The 23,788-nt window shown below is 34.2% G+C and overlaps 3 pseudogenes; all 3 read left to right on the top strand.

Annotated features, from left to right (window-relative positions):
- Positions 1–1,871: 1,871 nt before the first annotated feature.
- On the top strand, positions 1,872–6,388 carry LOC120199056 (annotated as a pseudogene).
- Positions 6,389–15,123: 8,735 nt separating this feature from the next.
- Positions 15,124–20,715, top strand: LOC120199057 (annotated as a pseudogene).
- A 1,042-nt stretch (positions 20,716–21,757) lies between these two features.
- Positions 21,758–23,433, top strand: LOC120199058 (annotated as a pseudogene).
- Positions 23,434–23,788: the final 355 nt, after the last annotated feature.

Below are 23,788 nucleotides of genomic sequence, written 5' to 3'. Positions count from 1 at the left end.
CCTGGTAAAAATGTTCCCCTCTCCCCCTGAAATTGTTTTTTTGATCATCGATTCTTGATCTTGATTTATCTTGCCGCATTTTGTCAGTTTAACGGATAATCGAGAAAATATTTGCGTTTACTTCGTTTCGTTTCATTAAATCGCTTCTTTTCTTTGTTTGGGGGGGTTGATTTTACCTGTTACTGATTTGCTTATTTTCTGGGTTTGTTTGGTGAGGATTATATGGCTACTGATGTCAGCCATGTAATATTAAAATGATTATTTTCATCTTGTTCAATCTAGAACATCCATGGAGTGCGCTCATCCTGGCTTTGCACAGTAACTGTACTGTTTATTTGGTATCATTTTTTGTTTCTTTTTTCTTGTATATAAATTTGATTTTGAAGGAATTTGGAACCCTAAAGATTGATTGGATGACATCGCTAATGGAACTATTATCCTGTATGATTTGTTCAGGTTCCATAGCGTGATTGATGGTCGTGCGATTTAGATTTGATCGAGGTGTGTATGTTAGAATTTTGTTTTGTTACCTAACACATGGAACTTTTGATTTTGCAAAATTAACTTCTTTAAACCTTTGATTTTTATAAACTTCAAAGCTGACTAATCAGTGGAGTTTTCAGATATCTCAATGTTTCTATAGAACAAGAGAGTTTATTTTTGGGGATTCGGAATTGAGGCTCTTGATTCCATTTATTTCAGATGGTGATTTCTTGTTTGAGAATGTTAAGCAACAGATAGAGTTAGTTGGTTTCTGGCTTGGTTTTAAAAAGCGTAAAGCGCCTAGGGTCCTAGATGCCGAAGCGCTAAGCGAAAGCGCTCGCTTTATGCATAAGAAGCGTCAGAAAGGCCGAAATTCATAAAAAATATAAAATATTTATAAATTATCTTATAAATACTTAAATATCAAAGTGTCAATACATATATTCAAAACTTATAAGTACTTAAACACCAAAATATAATTCTCAATTTACTTATAACTTATAAGTTATAAACACTTAAATACTTATATACGATTAACCATACGACTATACGAGCATACTAATCTCAAAAGATGGTCTACACTAAAAGTAGTCTAAAGTGAGATGAACAAAAGTATTTTTCTAAACCCTCAATTCCTTATAACTAAAAATCCTCTAAATCGTCATCGTCATCAACTCGGACAACACCATCTCCTTCATCACTAGACACTCCAATATCTTCTTCCATCTCATCTTCATCAACTAAGCATCTACGAGATGGTCTACTAGAGATAGGATTATGAGCAGGAGATTTTCCTTTATCATTTCTCGATGGTCCGGCTCCATCATTCACTACTTTTGATGCTCTAGTTAGATAACTAGGCTCATATGCACCGGAAGCGTTAGCAACATCACTCTATGTCAAATCCTCACCAATAAACACCGCCTCATCATCATCTTCATCTTCTTCCATTCTTCCCATCAACCACTCATTGCTCTCATCAATATCTTGCAAAAGAATGGGATCGGTCTCCTTACTTTTAGCTCGGCGCTTCAAGGCATGATTGAATTTCACAAACACCATGTCATTCAATCTAGATTGTGCCAATCTATTTCGTTTCTTAGTGTGAAGCTACAAGAAAAAAAAAACCAAAACTGATAATTTAATAGCCCGCTAAACCCTAAATAAGCCCAAAAATCGTATCTGCTAAATCCCAGAATCGTATCTTCTAAACTCGCGATTAAGCGCCGATTAGCGCTTTGCTAAAAGCGCTGCAAAAGCGTCGATTACTACCGCTTAATGAATTCGTAGTGCTTTTGCTATGCTGAAGCGCTAGGGGCCTCGCTCGAGTCGCTTAACGCTTTAATCGCGCTTAAGCGGTGCTTTTTTAAACTAAGGTTTCTGGTTTTTGATCTTGTTTTATTTATTGTATTAGCAGTTTTCTAATGAGCAAAAATGCAAAAAAAATTCATACAACACAATCGATACTGAAGACTGGGGATCGGCAGTGGTTCTTCTTCAATCCGAGAGACAGGAAATACCCTAATGCAGCAAGGTCAAACAGAGTGACCAGACGGGGGTATTGGAAGGCAACAGGAAAAGATCGTGCCATTACCTGTAATTCTCGAACAGTTGGAGTCAAGAAAACTTTAGTTTTCTACAGAGGGCGTGCACCTAATGGCGAGAGAATAGATTGGGTAATGCATGAGTATACCATTGATGAGGAGGAACTCAAAAGATGCCAGACTGCAAAGGTATGCGGCAGAAGAAGTTTTTGGAGGAACTTTTCTAGTTTTTCCTCTTTCATGTGACCTGTTTATTAATTCTGATTTTCTTTTTTTTGCATTTCAGGACTATTATGCTCTCTATAAGTTGTACAAAAAAAGTGGACCTGGCCCTAAAAATGGGGAGCAGTATGGGGCTCCGTTCAAAGAAGAAGAATGGGCTGATGAGGAATATACTAGTGAACCGGTTGATGCAATCACCCCTGTCAAACAACCAATTGAGGCCATTCATGATGATAATGAAAAAGCTAATGATCAAATTCAACCTTCATTGAATGATATCGAGGAGTTCATGAGACAATTTGCTAACGAGACTGTCCTTTCACAGCCACAAGCTCATTTTGACTATGTATTGCCTCGAGTTACTGGTGAAGAAGAGATACAAAGTACTTTTCTGGAGCCATCTCCGAGGGATGTACTTTTTCCTAAGCCGCTTAAGGTTGTACATGACCATGCAAGCTTTGAATTCTCGCACTCCCCTACATATCATTTGCAGTTGCATGAGGCACCTGAGGTCACGTCTGTTACTGACCCCATCGAACAATTACCACAAATATGCGACAAGGACTTTCTGGAAATTGATGATCTCCTAAATTCTGATGTTTTGACCTCCAATGTTGAGAATCCTGTGGAGAATGGACAGCAGTTCAATGAGTTGTATGGTCTGGCTGAATTTGAACTGTACCATGATGTCGCGATGTTCCTACAAGACATTGGACCTATTGAACAAAATATGATAAATCAGGTAAATTACCAATTGGAACCTCAATCAAATATAAGCCTCATGGACCAGTAGTTGCAGCCTCATGGACCAGTAGTTGCAGCCTCAATTGAATGCTTTCGGGGATAATATATTTAATCAGGTGGGTTATCAATCTCATTTCTGTATAAATAACCTGATGGATCGACAGTTGATTCCCAATACAACCGTGGAGCAGGTGGATTTCCAGTTACCATTCTAGTCTTCTGGAAACGAGCTGGAGCAACCACTCCAAATGGATCAGACCAATGGCTCAATTTGGACACATGATCAAAGTGGTGATGTCCTCACTCCATCAGGACCAAATCTTGGGAATGCTTCTACAACTTCAGGTAGGACAAGTGCGGATATCAATGTGCATTTATCTGTGATGTTAACTTGCATTCAATGAAATATTTTTCTGTTTCGGACAAAGTTATGGTCTTAACCCATGCTCGTGGAGCTCTTGATGAGATTGATGGTTTGGTAGATGTGCCAAAAGTCCATATGGCAAAAAGCCTTTGTAAAAAAGGGAACTGAGCCTGCTTCAAGAGCTCTGCTGATACAAGTATTTTCATTTATAGTCACTATCAAGTGATTAGGATGCAAATATTTGATGTGTTTTTTTGGCATCGGAAACTGCGAAACTGTAAAATTTTGCTTATGATTACTTTTTTGGGTCATCTTTAGGTTTGATGTACAGTGTTAATAATCTAGATCAAGGTGAAAAAAACTGTGGTGGTGATGCTATCTGGTTTTCTTCTGTGTTGTGGTGTTTTGTGGAGTCGATACCTACTTCTTCTGCTTCTGCATCTGAGAGTCCTTTGGTAAACCGGGCCTTCAAGCAAATGTCTAGCTTCAGTAGGTCTAAAACAAAATCTAGAAACACCAATGCTCGGAGGATAGCCAGGAGTAAGGGGTTCTTTTTCATTTCGATTTTTGGTGCCTTGTTTGCTATATTATGGTTCCTTATAGGAACAGTTAGGGTCTTGGGGTGCTCGATGGCCTCATGAAGATATATATAACAGGGAAGTTTTGTTATGCCTTAGAGCGAAGTTGCTGAAATTGTTTCATTGTACTTCAAATTTGTCATCAAATAGTTTAATGAATGCCTCAGGAAGTACAAGGTAGTTTATTGAATTCCATATCTACATGTAGCATCATGTTGAAGCATGCTTTGTATAACATCCTAATCCTTAACGGCCTATTTTTTTATTTATAAAAAATTGGATTTTATTTTTCTTGTTATATTTGTTTCAGAACTAACGGCTTTTCATGATAATTATTTAACGCCAAAGTCTGAACTACAGATAAGATGTTGAGTACATTAAACCTTGAAAGAAAGTATAGAAGATACCCGTACCTTAGCTTGTGCAACTGTAGGATGTTGAGTACTGAAGAGAATAAGAACTACAAATAGGGTCGGCGAATTTCAACTCAAAAAACTCATTGCATTATGTCTTTATTCTAAAATGCGACTTATAAGACGTTCGACGTTATATGTCTTTATTTTAAGTAGTATAAAAAACAATAATCTGAAAATTAATTGGAAGATTAATAATCATCTCAATGATTAAAAAGAATGTTCTCTTTTAGGTCTGGGGTTTAGTAGCCACATTTAGGGTGTGATATCAATGATTAAGAAAAATTATGAACATAAATTATTTTATAATCACCTTATTCAATTAAAAGAATTGATAAGAAGGCATCATTGTACATTAAAAAAACCCCAATGTAGCCATTATATTATTTTTCCTCTTAATGTGACCCTTCGACTTAAGAAAGAAACTCAATGTGGTCATTTGATCAATCTTTTTTATCGTTGACTATTACGGTGCTGACGTAATAATTCATAATACTGATTTAATAGTTTATAGTGTTGATGTGACAATTCACAATAACTGATGACGTGACAGATGATATAGCATACGACTTCAATTAGTTTTTTAGTTTTGTTAAGTGTCAAATTAAACTTTTTATGTTCAAGGGTTTATTTATTTATTTTTTAAATAAATTTTTTTAAACTTTAAATATAAAACTATTCAAATATTAAAAAAAAGAAAATAACTTAAGTGAAAATATCTTATAATATACTATTTTAACCAACTTTTTTTGGATTTGCGAAAATGACCAAAAAATTCGCAACGCGAACTTTAATTTTGCAACACAGGCTCCAAAATCGCAACACAGTTTTCAAAATCGTAACGCGAATTTGTAAATCGCAACATAGTTTCCAAAATCGCGTTGCGATAGTACTGTTTACCTATATCGGTAATTAGCGTTGCGAATTTGAAAATCGCGTTGCGAATTTGAAAATTGCGTTGCAAATTTGAAAATTGTGTTGCGATAACACTGTTTACCTATATCGGTAATTAGCGTTGTGAATTTGAAAATCTCGTTACGAATTTGAAAATCGTGTTGCGATAGTACTGTTTACCTATATCGGTAATTAGCAGTGCGATTTTGGAAAATCGCGTTGCGATAACACTGTTTACCTATATCGGTAATTAGCGTTGCAAATTTGTAAATCGCGTTGCGAATTTGTAAATCGTGTTGCGATAGTAGTGTTTACCTATATCGGTAATTAGCGTTGCGAATTTGAAAATCGCGTTTCGAATTTGTAAATCGCGTTGCATCCACTCCAAATGGATCTGACCAATGGCTTAATTTGGAAACATGATCAAAGTGGTGATGTCCTCACTCCATCAGGACCAAATCTTGGGAATGCTTCTACAACTTCAGGTAGGACAAGTGCGGATATCAATGTGCATTTATCTGTGATGTTAACTTGCATTCACTGAAATGTTTTTCTGTTTCGGACAAAGTTGTGGTCTTAGCCAATGCTCGTGGAGCTCTTGATGAGATGGATGGTTTGGTAGATGTGCCAAAAGTCCATATGGCAAAAAGCCTTTGTAAAAAAGGGAACTAGAGCCTGCTTCAAGAGCTCTGCTGATACGAGTATTTTCATTTATAGTCACTATCAAGTGATTAGGATGCAAATATTTGATGTGTTTTTTTGGCATCGGAAACTGCGAAACTGTAAAATTTTTCTTATGATTACTTTTTTGGGTCATCTTTAGGTTTGATGTACAGTGTTAATAATCTAGATCAAGGTGAAAAAAACTGTGGTGGTGATGCTAGCTGGTTTTCTTCCGTGTTGTGGTCCTTTGTGGAGTCGATACCTACTTCTTCTGCTTCTGCATCTGAGAGTCCTTTGGTAAACCGGGCCTTCAAGCGAATGTCTAGCTTCAGTAGGTCTAAAATAAAATCTAGAAACACCAATGCTCGGAGGATAGCCAGGAGTAAGGGGTTCTTTTTCATTTCGATTTTTGGTGCCTTGTTTGCTATATTATGGTTCCTTATAGGAACAGTTAGGGTCCTGGGGTGCTCGATGGCCTCATGAACATATATATAACAGGGAAGTTTTGTTATGCCTTAGAGCGAAGTTGCTGAAATTGTTTCATTGTACTTGAAATTTGTCATCAAATAGTTTAATGAATGCCTCAGGAAGTACATGGTAGTTTAATGAATGCCATATCTATATGTAGCATCATGTTAAAGCATTCTTTGCATAGCATCCTAATCCTTAACGGCCTATTTTTTTCTTTATAAAAAATTGGATTTTATTTTTCTTATTATATTTGTTTCGGAACTAGCGGCTTTTCATGATAATTATTTAACGCCAAAGTCTGAACTACAGATAGGATGTTGAGTACATTAAACCTTGAAAGAAAGCATAGAAGATACCCGTACCTTAGCTTGTGCAACTGTAGGATGTTGAGTACTGAAGAGAATAAGAACTACAAATAGGGTCGGCGAATTTCAACTCAAAAAACTCATTTGTTGAAAACATTTTTGTTTCTATATAACAAATTAGTTTAAATGAATTTTAAGATTTTACAAATGATTTTCTAAAGTATATTCGATTCAATTAATCGAATATCAAATTATTACTCCAAGTCTTTTAAGATCAATTTCAAACCTTACTAAATTGTAAAATTGTGTTTTATACTTAATATATTTTTGAAACAATTTTCACAAAGTATTTTGAACCAAAATCATGCCTAAAATCAATCTTTCAGAGTGATACACCGATGCATGCATCGATGCACCATGAATTAAATTGAACATCGAATACATTTCATGCATCGATGCACCGATGCACTGAGGATTTTATGAAAACATAGAATGCATTTGATGCATCGATGCACCAACCATGCATCGATGCACTTTGGCTATTTTGAAACATCGAATGCACTTGATGCATCGGTGCACTTTTAGTGCACCGATGCACTAAGGATCCAACGGTCAAAATATTTGAATTTTACACTGATGCACCGATGCACCATGGGTATACATCGATGCACTGACGCTCCCAACTGTTTTAATTAATTGTTTTCACACTTAAACGGCTCTATTGACTCCACTAATCATCCCCAACGTTCAAAAGTGATTCAAGGTGTATTTAAACAAGCTTAGAAGCCATTGATCAAAAACAAGAAACATCAAGCAATTAGAATCAAGAGAGAATCAAAGAGAAAGCATCAAACCTCAAGTTTGAGCATTTCAAGCCTATTTTTCATTCAATATTCATTTTGCTTTCAAGAACACTTATTGTGCTCAATTGTATTTATTCTTGAGAGTTCTTTCTTTGTTCTAGAATTGTGCAAACATATTTGCCTTGTGAGATTTTTCTTGTGAGTTTGCAAATTTGTAATATTCTCTTTGAGAAAGAGTGTTCTCAAGAATTGAGGTATATTATTGAAGGAGTTGTAAGGTTATCTCTTTGGACTTAAAAGAAAGAACAAATTAGTGAATTTGTTGGAAAATCCTTAGTGTGGATAGCTAAGGTAGTGGACGTAGACTTTGGTTGATAAAGTCGAACCATTCTAAATCGATGTGCAATTACTTTCAATTTTCTACAAAAGCTTCCACCAAAATCTTTATTGCTAATTCACCCCCTCTTGGCCGATTCCATCGATCGATTAACTCAACATCATTGCATTACGTCTTTATTCTAAAATACGACTTATAAGACTTTCGACGTTATACGTCTTTATTTTATGTAGTATAAAAAACAATAATCTGAAAATTAATTAGAAGATTAATAATCATCTCAATGATCAAAAAGAATGTTCTCTTTTAGGTCTGGGGTTTAGTGGCCACATTTAGGGCGTGATATCAATGATTAAGAAAAATTATGAACACAAATTATTTTATAATCACCTTATACAATTAAAAGAATTGATAAGAAGGCATCATTGTACATAAAAAAAACCCAATGTAGCCATTATATTATTTTTCTTCTTAATGTGACCCTTCGACTTAGGAAAGAAACTTAATGTGGTCATTTGATCAATCTTTTTTATCGTTGACTATTACGATGATGACGTAATAATTTACAATACTGATTTAATAGTTTATCGTGCTGATGTGACAATTCACAATGACTGATGACGTGACAGATGACATAACATACGACTTCAATTAGTTTTTTTAGTTTTGTTAAGTGTCAAATTAAACTTTTTATGTTCAAGGGTTTATTTATTTATTTTTTAAATAATTTTTTTTAAACTTTAAATATAAAACTATTCAAATATTAAAAAAAGATAAAATAACTTCAGTGACCGAAAATATCTTATAATATACGATTTTAACCAATTTTTTTTGGATTTGCGAAAATGACCAACAAATTCGCAACGCGAACTCTTATTTCGCAACACAGGTTCCAAAATCGCAACACAGTTTCCAAAATCGCAACACAGATTCCAAAATCGCGTTGCGAATTTGAAAATCGCGTTACGAATTTAAAAATCACGTTGCGAATTTGAAAATCTCGTTGCGAATTTGAAAATCGCGTTGCGATTTTTGAAAATCTCATTACGAATTTGAAAATCGCGTTGCGATAATACTGTTTACCTACATCGGTAATTAGCGTTGCGATTTTGGAAAATCGCGTTGCGATAATAATGTTTACCTATATCGGTAATTAGCGTTGCGAATTTGAAAATCACGTTGCGAATTTGTAAATCGCATTGCAACCACTCCAAATGGATCAGGCCAATGGCTCAATTTGGACACATGATCAAAGTGGTGATGTCCTCACTCCATCAGGACCAAATCTTGGGAATGCTTCTACAACTTCAGGTAGGACAAGTGCGGATATCAATGTGCATTTATCTGTGATGTTAACTTGCATTCACTGAAATATTTTTCTGTTTCGGACAAAGTTGTGGTCTTAGCCCATGCTCGTGGAGCTCTTGATGAGATGGATGATTTGGTAGATGTGCCAAAAGTTCATATGGCAAAAAGCCTTTGTAAAAAAGGGAACTAGAGCCTGCTTCAAGAGCTCTGCTGATACGAGTATTTTCATTTATAGTCACTATCAAGTGATTAGGATGCAAATATTTGATGTGTTTTTTTGGCATCGGAAACTGCGAAACTGTAAAATTTTGCTTATGATTACTTTTTTGGGTCATCTTTAGGTTTGATGTACAGTGTTAATAATCTAGATCAAGGTGAAAAAAACTGTGGTGGTGATGCTAGCTGGTTTTCTTCCGTGTTGTGGTCCTTTGTGGAGTCGATACCTACTTCTTCTGCTTCTGCATCTGAGAGTCATTTGGTAAACCGGGCCTTCGAGTGAATGTCTAGCTTCAGTAGGTCTAAAACAAAATCTAGAAACACCAATGCTCGAAGGACAACCAAGAGTAAGGGGTTCTTTTTCATTTCAATTTTTTGTGCCTTGTTTGCTATATTATGGTTCCTTATAGGAACAGTTAGGGTCCTAGGGTGCTTGATGGCCTCATAAAGATATATATAACAGGGAAGTTTTATTATGCCTTAGAGCGAATTTGCTGAAATTGTTTCATTGTACTTCAAATTTATCATCAAATAGTTTAATGAATGCCTCAGGAAGTACAGGGTAGTTTAATGAATGCCATATCTACATGTAGCATCATGTTGAAGCATGCTTTGCATAGCATCCTAATCCTTAACGACCTATTTTTTTATTTATAAAAAATTAAATTTTATTTTTCTTGTTATATTTGTTTCAGAACTAGCGGCTTTTCATGATAATTATTTAACGCCAAAGTCTGAACTACAGATAGGATGTTGAGTACATTAAACCTTGAAAGAACGTATAGAAGATACCTGTACCTTAGCTTGTGCAATTGTAGGATGTTGAGTACTGAAGAGAATAAGAACTACAAATAGGGTCTGCGAATTTCAACTCAAAAAACTCATTGCATTACGTCTTTATTCTAAAATGCGACTTATAATACGTTTGACGTTATACATCTTTATTTTAAGTAGTATAAAATCAATAATCTGAAAATTAATTGGAAGATTAAAAATCATCTCAATGATTAAAAAGAATGTTCTCTTTTAGGTCTGGGGTTTAGTAGCCACATTTAGGGCGTGATATCAATGATTAAGAAAAATTATGAACATAAATTATTTTATAATCACCTTATACAATTAAAAGAATTGATAAAAAGGCATCATTGTACATAAAAAAGCCCCAATGTAGCCATTATATTATTTTTCTCTTAATGTGACCCTTCGACTTAGGAAAGAAACTCAATGTGGTCATTTGATCAATCTTTTTTATCGTTGACTATTACGCTGCTGACGTAATAATTCACAATACTGATTTAATAGTGTCAAATTAAACTTTTTATGTTCAAGGGTTTATTTATTTATTTTTCTAAATAATTTTTTTAAACTTTAAATATAAAACTATTCAAATATTAAAAAAAGAGAAAATAACTTCAGTGACCGAAAATGTCTTATAATATACGATTTTAACCATCTTTTTTTTGATATACGAAAATGACCAACAAATTCGCAACGCGAACTCTAATTTTGCAACACAGGTTCCAAAATCGCAACACAGTTTCCAAAATCGCGTTGCGATAGTACTGTTTACCTATATCAGTAATTAGCGTTGCGAATTTGAAAATCACGTTACGAATTTGAAAATCGTGTTGCGATAACACTGTTTACCTAAATCGGTAATTAGCGTTGCGAATTCGAAAATCGTGTTGCGATTTTTGAAAATTTTGTTACGAATTTGAAAATCGTGTTGCGATAGTACTGTTTACCTATATCAGTAATTAGCGTTGCGATTTTGGAAAATCGCGTTGCGATAACACTGTTCACCTATATCGGTAATTAGCGTTGCGAATTTGTAAATCGTGCTGCAACCACTCCAAATGGATTAGATCAATGGCTCAATTTGGACACATGATCAAAGTGGTGATGTCCTCACTCCATCAGGACCAAGTCTGGGAATGCTTCTACAACTTCAGGTAGGACAAGTGCGGATATCAATGTGCATTTATCTGTGATGTTAACTTGCATTCACTGAAATGTTTTTCTGTTTCGAACAAAGTTGTGGTCTTAGTCCATGCTCGTGGAGCTCTTGATGAGATGGATGGTTTGGTAGATGTGCCAAAAGTCCATATGGCAAAAAGCCTTTGTAAAAAAGGGAACTAGAGCATGCTTCAAGAGCTCTGCTGATACGAGTATTTTCATTTATAGTCACTATCAAGTGATTAGGATGCAAATATTTGATGTGTTTTTTTGGCATCGGAAATTGCAAAACTGTAAAATTTTGCTTATGATTACTTTTTTGGGTCATATTTAGGTTTGATGTACAGTGTTAATAATCTAGATCAATGTGAAAAAAACTGTGGTGGTGATGCTATCTGGTTTTCTTCCGTGTTGTGGTCCTTTGTGGAGTCGATACCTACTTCTTCTGCTTCTGCATCTGAGAGTCCTTTGGTAAATCGGGCCTTCAAGCGAATGTCTAGCTTCAGTAGGTCTAAAACAAAATCTAGAAACACTAATGCTCGGAGGACAGCCTGTAAGGGGTTCTTTCTCATTTCGATTTTTGGTGTCTTGTTTTCTATATTATGGTTCCTTATAGGAACAGTTAGGGTACTGGGGTGCTCGATGGCCTCATGAAGATATATATAAAAGGGAAGTTTTGTTATGCCCTAGAGCGAAGTTGCTGAAATTGTTTCATTGTACTTCAAATTTGTCATCAAATAATTTAATGAATGCCTCATGAAGTACAGGGTAGTTTAATGAATGCCATATCTACATGTAGCATCATATTGAAGCATGTTTTGCATAGCATCCTAATCCTTAACGACCTATTTTTTTTATTTATAAAAAACTGGATTTTATTTTTCTTGTTATATTTGTTTCGGAACTAGCGGCTTTTCGTAGTAATTATTTAACGCCAAAGTCTGAACTACAGATAGGATGTTGAGTACATTAAATCTTGAAAGAAAGTATAGAAGATACCCGTACCTTAGCGTTGCGAATTTGTAAATCGCGTTGCTATAGTATTGTTTACCTATATCGGTAATTAGTGTTGCGAATTTGTAATTCGCGTTGTGATAGTACTGTTTACCTATATCTGTAATTAGCGTTGCTAATTTGAAAATCTCGTTGCGAATTTGAAAATCTCGTTGCGATAGTACTGTTTACCTACATCGGTAATCAGCGTTGCGATTTACATATTCGCGTTGCGAATTTGGAATATCGAATTGCGATTTTGGAACCTGTGTTGCGAAATTGGAGTTCGCGTTGCGAATTTATTGATCATTTTCGCAAATCCAAAAAAAATTGGTTAAAATCGTATATTATATGACATTTTCGGTCACTGAAGTTATTTTTTCTTAAAAAAATTCAGTATAAAAATAACTAAAAATAAAAATTAAACTACTAAAAAATTAAATATACATTTTAAAGCTATTGTAATTTTTTAATTTTTTAATATATATCATATGTTATAAAATGATAACCTATAAATTATTAAAAAAATATTTTTTAAAAAGATATATTATACTTGACATACATGTAATATATAGGTATATTATCAACACTTATATAAAGTACTTTTATTGAATTAATTGAGACTTACAAAATTTAAATTAGTTGAGACTTATAAATTTTAGATTAGTCAAAACTTACTATGCTTTCTAATTATATTTTATGGCAAAAATTACCATATAGTTATCTTTTAAATTAGTTAAGACATACAAAAATATAATTATAGGGGCGGATCCAAGCCTAGGCCTACCTAGGCTATGTCCCCCAATGCCCAAAAAAGGGGAAATTATTTATTGAGTCACTCATAAATTATTTACTTTTTATTTTGGTCATATAACTATTATTTATTTTAAATCAAACTTAATTTATTTTTTGGTCACTTATCTTTAAAAATTTAGCAGTGATATTGATGTGACATCATAAGATAATGTCATATCATGATTGAAAAATAATTAAAAAAATATCATGTTAACATCGTTAAATTTTTTTAATGGTGAGTAATCAAAATAGAACTGAAGTAAGGTTAGCTATGATTTTGAAAAAAAAATAATTGAATGACTGAAACACAAATTAAGTAATAGATGGGTGACCAAATAGTTAGTTTACCCTAAATAAAAAATGTATGAATTATATTAGATAAAATTTTTATTATGTTTATATTGGCATAGTTTATAAATTTTTTCTAACTTCGCCACTGAATAATTAGAAAATATAATAAGTGTTGACTAATAAAAAAAGCATAAGTCTCGACTAATTAAAGTTTTGCAAATCTCAATTAATCTATTAAGAATACTTTATATAAGTGTTCATGATATGCCTATATGTTATATATAATATATCATTTTTAAAATATTTTTAATATTTTTAATAATTATAAGTAATTATTTTATAACATATTATATATATATATATATATATATATATTATTTTTTATAATATATATAATTTTTAAAATATTTTTAATATTTTTAATAATTATTATCAATTATTTTATAACATATTATATATATATATATTTTATTTTTTATAACATTTTTAGTATTTTTAATACTTATATTTAATTTTTAGTAATTTAATTTTTATTTATAATTTTTTGAATATTTGAATAATTTTATATTTATAATTTATAATTTTTTTATTTTTTAAATTAAATAAGCCCTTGATCTTTAAAAAACACCAATTTAACCCTCAAACAAAATAAATTAAAAATTAATTTAGCCAATCTGACATGTCATCGTTAAGTCATTAGCCACCATGAACTGTCAGTCAGCACCGTAACAGTCAACGATGAAAAATATGGTCAAAAAGCCACATTAGATTTATTTTATGAGTTGGAGGATCACATTGAGATAAAAATAGTACGATGATCACATTGATTTTTTTAAATTACAGGGACATGTGATGTCTTTTTTTTCCAAAATAATTATGCTAAAAGAAATTATATATTAAGAGGGATTTCTTTATTTTTAGGGACTAAAAAAATTGTAAAAATATTGAGGATAATTTTGTAATTATATGTTACATTATAAGTTATTTAATTTTTAAAGATTAAATATGTTAGAATATGAATTAGAGTTAATTGAATCATATGTCCCCAAATTATAATCCTTATTTTAAATTGTCCCTTAAACTTTTGAATATTTTAATTTCATATGCACACTATGAATCTCATTCTAATTTAATCATTAAACTTTTGAATATTTTATTTTTATCCCCAAATTCATCCAAATAGGTAATTAATTTTAACCATAGTTTAAACAATAATAATATAACTTGATCTAATAATTTTATTCGTAAAGGTATAGTTTGGGGTGAAATTGGAATGCACAAAAAGTTTATGGTCCAATTTAGAATGAAGATCATAGTTTAGGAATAATTGAAATGTTTAAAAGTTTAATGACTATTTTAAAATGATAATCATAATTTAAGAGTAAAATCAAAACATTTAAAAAATTAGAGACTAATTTAAAATAAAAATCATACTTTTAAAGACAAAACATATGATGCAATTAACCCTTTGAACTATTAAACAATTACGTCGTCTAAACTATAAACATCTAATTCTACTAATTTGTCCTATCCTCGTTAACGCATAAGAGGGCAGAGCCTCAAAAATTGAAAAATTAGTATAAAAAAGTGATTAAACAACAGCCTTCCCTCTTTTCCTTTCTCTCTCTGGTTGAAAATTCTCCTTGAGATTTCACAGAGACAACAAGCAAATCAAATCCTCGTTTAGTTCTCTTCTTCACTTCTCTCGTAACTGAAAAATACGGAGAATCAAGAGCAAATCTTCGAAGAAACCACTTTAGCGCCGCGCCTACCTTTGAATTCGAAAGAGCGACGTGGAGGAGGAGGAAGAAGAAGCCGCGGCGCCGCTTCACCTTCTTCTCATATTGATTTCGATACCCTTTTCATGGCCGCTCCTCAGCATCGCTGCGTTTTCGGTCTCTATCTCCCCTCTCTGATTTTGCTTCTTACTCTTTAGATTGTTTTTTTGTCTGTTTAATTTCTGAGAAATATTTGTGTATTAATCACGAATAATCTCAAGATTTGATTTTTTTAATTTTTTAAATGATTTTAATCCGATGGTTTGCTTTTTTCTTTTTACAAAGTTACTGAATTTGGTATTTATTTTGTTTTTGTTTTCGTTGGCAGTTGGGAATATACCTTATGATGCTACTGAGGAACAGCTTATAGAAATCTGCAGGGAGGTTGGCCCTGTTGTTTCTTTCAGGTTTGAAATTTTCTTTTTAGAATATTTCGACATTTGAAACTCAATTTCCCCTTTTAAGTTAAAAGCTTTTAGGTTTGTAACTATGCCTGAATAGAATTGGTATTGGTTACTGAATGTAAAGCTTTTAAAGCAAACTGAGTTGCCTGATTGTTTCAACTGCGTAGTTGCATAATTGATAGTGATGGTTGGGACTACGGACTAGTACAATGCAACGGATATTTTCGTAGAGAATTTAAAATCTTTTGACCTTGACAGGTATGATGGGTTTTAAGTTATTTAGGAATATTGAACAAAGTTATACTCGAGTATTCACTAAACATCCAGGCAGAAACATATAAATACAGTCTAATATTTTGGGTGTCTTGTTCATGAACTATGAAATATTCCCATTAGAAATCTTTGTTTACTAGATATGAGATGAAATTGCTTTTTGGAAGATATTTTTCTATTTTAGATTCATTCATATCTAGATTTTCTTTCTTCATTTCAGATTAGTTATTGATAGAGAAACTGGCAAACCAAAAGGTTATGGGTTCTGCGAGTACAAGGATGAAGAGACAGCTCTAAGTGCACGAAGGAATCTTCAAGGCTATGAGATCAATGGAAGGCAATTACGAGTTGATTTTGCTGAAAATGACAAAGGCTCTGATAGAAATCGAGAACAGGTGAACTATTTCTTCACAGTGGTGTTCGTTATAACATGATTAGATGATCATTGGTCTTGATGTCACAGGCGGTGTAGGTAGCTATTTAGTAATTAGTATAGATCAATTTAATTTAAGCCTATAAAAATCCAGTTTTCCTCCATTCCAAACTGTTTATATCTGCATTTTAAGTGTAATTCCAGTTACCTAGGAAAAGTATGTTTTCTCTGGGATATCTATGTATTTAAACTGATACTTAGGAATGATCTATGCAAATTATTTATGCTGCCTAGCCTTTAATGATGAAATTTATTTTATTCTGTTGTATGATATATTAGAAGGGGGCCTCCTCTTTAGTATGTATTATTTGATACAGTTCACGTTTCACATATAAAGTTTTTAGTTTTTCAATTTCTGTATGTTTATTTGGTAATGTATTCCAACTCTTAAAAAGTGAGAAAGGGAAAAACTACAATGAACTTGATATCATGGGCCATTGCCTCCACATAAATATCCCTGCTCGAAGAAAGAGATTAATCATTATATCTGGGAAGGGCCTTCAGCCTTTTATATTAGACCATTAATACTGAAATTAGAGGAAAATGAACAATGTGATAAGTTATTTATACACATGTGAATGCATGGTTGAGATGTACTTGCAAGGTTATATTTGCTAAATATTTTAGCAAATTTCTAGCATTGTAACTTTTAAGACTTTGTCACTTTACTTGAACCATTCTATTGGGTGATAGGTCTACTGTAAAGCTACATACTCACATTGACAATCTAACTCTCTGTTCTATAACATTGGTGGTAACTGAAGCTTATTTCATTGAAACAAAAGCCTATATACATACATTACCCTACCTTTTACGATTCTTCAGTATAACTGTTTTCTTATTAGTTTTTTTAAATAATAGCTTAAACAGTGAACCTTGTTTTATTGCAGGGCCGTGGTGGACCTGGACTGGCAACAAATATTGGTTAGTATTTATGTTTCTTTCAGATTATTTTCTTTTGGAGGAATACAGCCTGATTTCCCCCCTTTAACCAACACATAATAGACCCTCAAAAACAAGTAGGAGGCCAAGCAGTCCAGGGTGAATCTTTTCACCTGCAGCCTATTGGTCTCCATTCAGCTATAACTGCTGCTGCTCTTTTGGCTGAAGCTCTTGGTGGTGTGCAGGCTGGTCTGCAACATAACCAAAATGCTTTACTGGGTCAGCCAGCACCAGCTACTGACCCTCTAACGCTCCATCTTGCCAAAATGTCTAAGAGCCAGCTGAATGAAATTATGTCTGAGCTGAAGGTATACTTTGAGCAATACAAACTGTTATACAGATCATTCCTCCTTTTTCTTTAATTAATGGTATTCTTTCACGTCTTGTTTCAACAGAAAATGGCTTCACAAAATAAGGAAAGAGCTCGTGAGCTACTGCTTTCAAAACCTCAGTTGCTGAAAGCTGTTTTTCAGGTATTTTTCATTGTTTGGTCTTTCTTTATAAGAAAATATGAAGAGAGAGATTTATCTCAGATAGTTGGTATTTTTCTCATAAATTTCATCCAGATTCCCTTGATTAAATATATCCTTGAAACACTCCAAATTCCAAAAAAATCAAATTGTTGTTTTAAATTTAAACCTTTTATGTTTATACTTGATTGGTTACTTTTTACATTTTTGTTTTCGTTTTAGATATGTCTCAAATTATCATTAATTTTGTCTCTGGGAAGGAATATGAACAATGCTCTCTTTCGGGGCAAAAATGGCAGTTGTTATTCAGAAACATTGTTTTCATATTACTGAATAAAATACTCTTCACAACAGCAATATTGTGTTTAGAATATCCAGCTGATTATTTCTGCTTCAAAATAGAGATGAAGTGACTTAAAGCAAATTTGAATGGGCTAGCTGATCGGTGGTCAAAACTTGACCATTTATTTAAAATTAAAAAATTAAAATTATATATATATATATATATATTTATTTATTTAAAAGAAAAACGTAAATTTTGAAATAAACCCAAAACTTTGAAAGTCTTCATTTCAACCTTTAAACCCATGCTGGTCATTGCCTTTTGCCGTCGACGAAGCTCCACTCGACCTCTCTTCCCCTCGGCCACCAAAACCCCCATAAAATCGTGACCGATCGATGATGAATCAACGTTTTATATCCCGCAAACACTAGGATGAAAATCGCGATCCCACGCAATTTGGACGGCCGATCGACCTTGATCGTTCACGATTTCATGGGGGTTTTGGTCGTCAAGGGGAGGGGAGGTCGGGTGTTGCTTCATCGACGGCAAAAGACGACGGTCAACATGTGTTTAGGGGTTGAAATGAAGGTTTTCAAAGTTTTGGGTTTATTTCAAAATTTGTGTTTTCTTTTTAAATATATATATATATATATATAATTTTAATTTTTTTAGTTTTAAATAAAATTTTTAAAATTACCAGATTATGACATGTGTCACTTAACGACCAAACTTAACGGTCCGTCATGGCTTGATCTATTTTGAGTAACGGAATGAAACATTAGGCACCAAATTGGAACGAAATAAACGTTAGGAACTAAACTGGAAAAAGGGCATAGGTTGGGCACCTTTTGTATATTTAAGCCTTGTATTTTTTATGGTGTTCTTTGTTCTTACGGAAGATTCAAACATTTGAAGATACTATTTGATAAAGTCAGATTCGGTCTTACTTTGCCTTTGTTTTTCAGGCACAGGTAATGCTTGGAATGTTCACCCCCCAAATGGTTTGTTTCATTGTCTCAAAAAAAATGTTCGTTTATTCTGTGATTTGAAACCGTATGGCATAAAATAAAAATTTTCTTTTGAATTTTGCAGTTAAAGATGCCAAACATACGACAGCTTCTTTGTCAACATGCACAGAGTCCATTGCAGGATGCCCAGCATAGTCAGCAGCCAACATCACACTCTCTCTCTTTCAGATGGCTCAGACTGCCTTGATTCCAAAAGTACAAAGTCAAATATCTTCTATGCCTCATAATTCTTTAGCTTGCAACCAATTTTCTGCAACCCTACAGTCGACCTTGCAGCCTCGGACACAACTTCCATAACATTCCAGCAATCATGTTCTACTACCAGCTGCTGCACATTCTGTAGTTCCCAAACTTCCTTCTATAAACACCTCTGTTAGACCACAAATTCCTATGGCAAATTCTTCATATTTGAACCAGCATTTGCACCCTTCATTGCCACACTCAAGACATCTTGCAACTGCTAATTTAAGTCATGGCGGTCAGGTGGTTTTGCCAAATGCTGTCATGAAATCAGCCCCTGCACCTCATCCCTCCTTATCAGACACCAGCTTCCAGGTACAAAAGCTTCTTTCACAAACTTGGAACTAGAACATACCACCAGAGAAATTTTAGTTTTAATTTATGTTTATTAAAAGCATGCACCTTTAGATTATGTTCTGATTTGTTCTTATATAATTTTGTTGAGAGAATCATTAGATTTGAGAATTTAGGAATTTAGCAGTCCCAGATGTATTTTTTAGGTAACGTGTGTGCTCTTTTTCTTTTGTTGAACATTTCGACGGATCCTTTGCTGCTTCTGTTCTCCTCCCTTTCCACAGGCAAACACCAGTCCTCTTTCTTCTGATCTTCTTGAGCTGTAGCATTGGCTGTATCTTTTTCAAGTTGGTAGAACACACTGGGTTTTATTTCTTCTAATATCCATTCCCGGCATTTCTTATTAACTTCTGTTTTTCATTTTTTATAACAGCCTGGTCCCTCTAAAACACCTGGCGTTGTGGAAAAATCAAATATTGTTCGAAATCCTTCAGAGGCGGTAAATTGGCCTTTGAAAAAGGCAAAATTAGATGGCGGGGAAAGCAGTTCTCTCCCATTAGGGTCGAATGTGTCCAATATATGTGGATTCAAAACATCACAAACATTTGGTGTTGATTCAGCACCTGATAAACTAGTACCTAGAACAGAAGAGGTGCAATATGCTGGAAAGCAGGTTTATCAGGTAATGTATTAAACTTGATATAAAAGTTAAAAACCTCATCTACTTTGAGTTCATTTACTCATGCATAGTTTATACAGTCTTTAATGGCAGAAAATTCATTCTTGGAGTTTGAATGGTAGGGATTAGATAGGTTTTGTACAAAGCCAATGCAATAACGGTGCCAAGTCCATATTGGTCAATGTGAATTGATTTGCATTCATAGTTCAATGTGGCTGATTTGATGTTAATTGTGAAACTTATGATACCATTGTTTTGTTTCTCCGACAGCCACAGCTGGCTCCCGATGTCGAGTCCGTCTTACTGCAGCAAGTGTTAAACCTAACGCCAGAACAGCTGAATTCATTGCCACCTGAACAGCGCCAACAGGTCATTCAACTCCAACAGGCACTTCGGCAAGATCAGATGCAGCAGCCATCATAGCACTCTTTGAATACAACTATTGTCAACAGCGTCGATCTTCCATCGGATTTTTTTAGCTTTCTGGAAGAAGACGGAACAAAAAACAGATGTGGGTTCTCATTGACATCCACAATGCTTGTAAAATTATAATTTGTTATAGATTCTGTAGCAAATCTCATCACTGTCATATCTATGAGTTTGTTTCAAGAATACGTGAGAGAGAGGAAAATGAAAATGAAAATTTCGTCTAATCTTCTCATTGTCTGACATTCGATTATTTGTTAGTGTTGATGGCGTTTTACTTGTCTTTTTGTACCCTAGAAGGGTAAACCTGTTTAACCTGCTGGGTTAGCCAATACATTCTCCAAATCTGGTATACGTTCTTGGACTTATGTGTGGGTCGTCTCTCTTATTAACTAATGTTCGCAGCCGTGTTGTGAAGTAGATTTCTGTTATTTTAGAACTTTTTACGCTCTGCTCTCTTCAATTGTTATTTAAAACAATCCAAAGAATATGGCCTATTTGATCTATATCCGTGGTGTTTGGAAGCTCGTTTTACTATTATATGGTAAAAATATTTTAAAAATGCATTTTTAATTAAATATTATATAGTGATTAAAGACCAACTGAGTCCTCCGGATGCTGTTAGTTTCCTCCAAATAATGCTTGCTTGCCTTGATGAAATTTTCATCTGTTTTCGTTATTTGCTTTTCACCTTTCTAGCAATTTCAAACTTTGCTGGTTTGCTGCCAGCCTGCCACCTTTGACTTTTCAACCATGTAATTGCAGCCGCCTAATTATACAAGTGCATATTGCAATATCCATGCAGAAAAATTGTTAAGACACATCATTCTTGGTCTCAATTAACAATAATTTTATATTTTTTAAGATAATTTTTTATTTCAATTTTATGTGTAAATAATAAACAATTATTTAAAGGTTATTTTAAAATTTAAATTTTTTATTTATTAAAATCTGTAATGAATCAGAATCATAAAATAATTTTTTTATCTAGGCATTACTTTGCTGCCACGTTTCAATCATCCAAAATTAAGTTTGAATTCTACCAAATATCAATGATGAATTCTAGAAGCATGAAAATAATTGAGAAGAATGACTCCTCAAAGGTGAATAAAGGATACATGAGTCATCGAACAACACGTCCTTTCATCTGTTATCTATCACATCCACTCTCTCACCTTTGTTTCTTTCTCTCTTCCTCCCACCCAAAAAATGACTGATTCTCCGATCAGATTTGGAATCATCGGCTGCGCCGAGATAGCCCGCAAAGTCTCCCGAGCCATAGCACTTGCACCCAACGCTACTCTCTCTGCCGTCGCCAGCCGCTCCATCGACAAAGCCGCCAATTTCGCCAAGGCCAATGGCTTCCCGCCTGAAGCCAAGATCTACGGCTCCCTACGAGTCCCTTTTGGACGACCCCGACATCGACGCCGTCTACATGCCCCTGCCCTGCGGCTTACACCTCAAATGGGCAGTGTTGACTGCTCAGAAGAAGAAGCATCTGCTGATGGAGAAGCCCGTGGCCTTGCATGTGGCCGAGTTTGATGATATTATGAAGGCTTTCGAGGAAAATGGGGTTCAGATTATGGATGGAACCATGTGGTTGCATCACCCCAGGACCCAGAAAATGAAAGAGTTTTTGCAAGATAAGGAGCGGTTTGGTCAGCTTAAAACGGTAAACTTTTTCCCTAGGTTTCGCCTCAATGAATTTTCTTTCCTAATTACGAACAAGATTAAAACTTTGCCAATAAATTGTTAAAATGAGTTGGGGTTCTTGCATGCAAGTAATACGTTAGTAATTAAGTTTTGGGGTTATTGCATGTAATATGTTAGTAATTAAGTTTACTCATAATCAAAGTACTAAACTGCTATCGCGGTGCTGCCATGTAGAGGTTACGGACGTTATGACTTGATTTGTTTCCTAAAAATACTGACTATGTTTCTAAATTACGGATCCAGTATTGTGGTGACCTTGATAAACATTACGTTGCTGTCTCTGCTCGTAATATAATCTAATTCTCTTTTGTTGCGGCCTAATAAGATATTTTAAATGATCATTCTGTTACGTTGTGTTGATTTTCTCAGGTAAACAGCTGCCTCTCATTATTTACCGATCCTGATTTTCTCAAGAACGACATCCGTGTGAAGCCCGATCTAAATGCTCTTGGTGCACTTAGTGACGTGGGGTGGTACTGCATCTGCTCTATCCTGTGGGCAGCCGACTACGAGCTGCCGAAAACTGCAACAGCCTTGCGAGGGGCTCTTCTTAATGAAGCAGGGGTGATACTGGAGTGTGGGGCTTCACTGCTGTGGGAAGATGGCAAAACCGCAACCTTCCACTGCTCTTTCTTAGAAAGTTTGACAATGAACATCACCGCCATCGGAACATTCGGAACGTTGCATCTCACCGATTTCGTCATTCCTTACCAAGAGCACGAGGCCTCTTATATCGCATCCGCGAAACCGGGATTCAACGACCTCGTGACTGGATGGACGCCGTGTCCGAGCGAACATTCGGTGACCACGGATCTACCTCAGGAGGTGCGCATGGTGAGGGAGTTTGCTAAGTTGGTTCAAGATATTAAAAAGAATGGTGCAAAGCCAGATAAAAAGTGGCCTACATTTAGCAGGAAGACACAGTTGGTGTTGGATGCTGTGAAGGCATCCATTGAGAAAGGGTTCGAGCCTGTTGAAATTGCTAATTAATGTTGTTAGTTTGATCCTTTTATTTTAATTTAATCTGTATAATAAACTGGACGACCTGCCGGGTTGATGGGTGAACAATTGACTTGACTAAATTTTTTTTTGAGTCATTCGTTGAGTTTTATTTGACAATTTGAAATTGATTTAAATTTTTTTCAGAGTCAGTCGAGTTAATAAAATTCGAGTCGAATTTTTTGAGTTTCTGTTTAAATTTAATTATAAATATTTATAATATTATAATATTATTTGATTTTAATTTAAATGATTTTTATAATTATATACAATATGTGTGTATTTCTTTATATTTTTTTTCATATATGATATATATTTATAATATAGTTGAGGGAGTCAACTCAAATTTTAAAATTAATTCACTAATAATTAAAAATTTGAGTTATTCGAGTTGTATTTTTTTTTGTTTGAGCTTGAAATCTTTTGAGTCGAGTCGAGTTTATGAA

This window comes from Hibiscus syriacus, unplaced genomic scaffold (assembly GCF_006381635.1).
Source record: "Hibiscus syriacus cultivar Baekdansim isolate YM2019G1 unplaced genomic scaffold, ASM638163v2 tig00005294_pilon, whole genome shotgun sequence".
Classification (NCBI taxonomy): Eukaryota; Viridiplantae; Streptophyta; class Magnoliopsida; order Malvales; family Malvaceae; genus Hibiscus; species Hibiscus syriacus.
The sequence above is the reverse complement of the archived record's forward strand: the minus strand, read 5'-3'. Positions and strand labels throughout refer to the sequence as shown.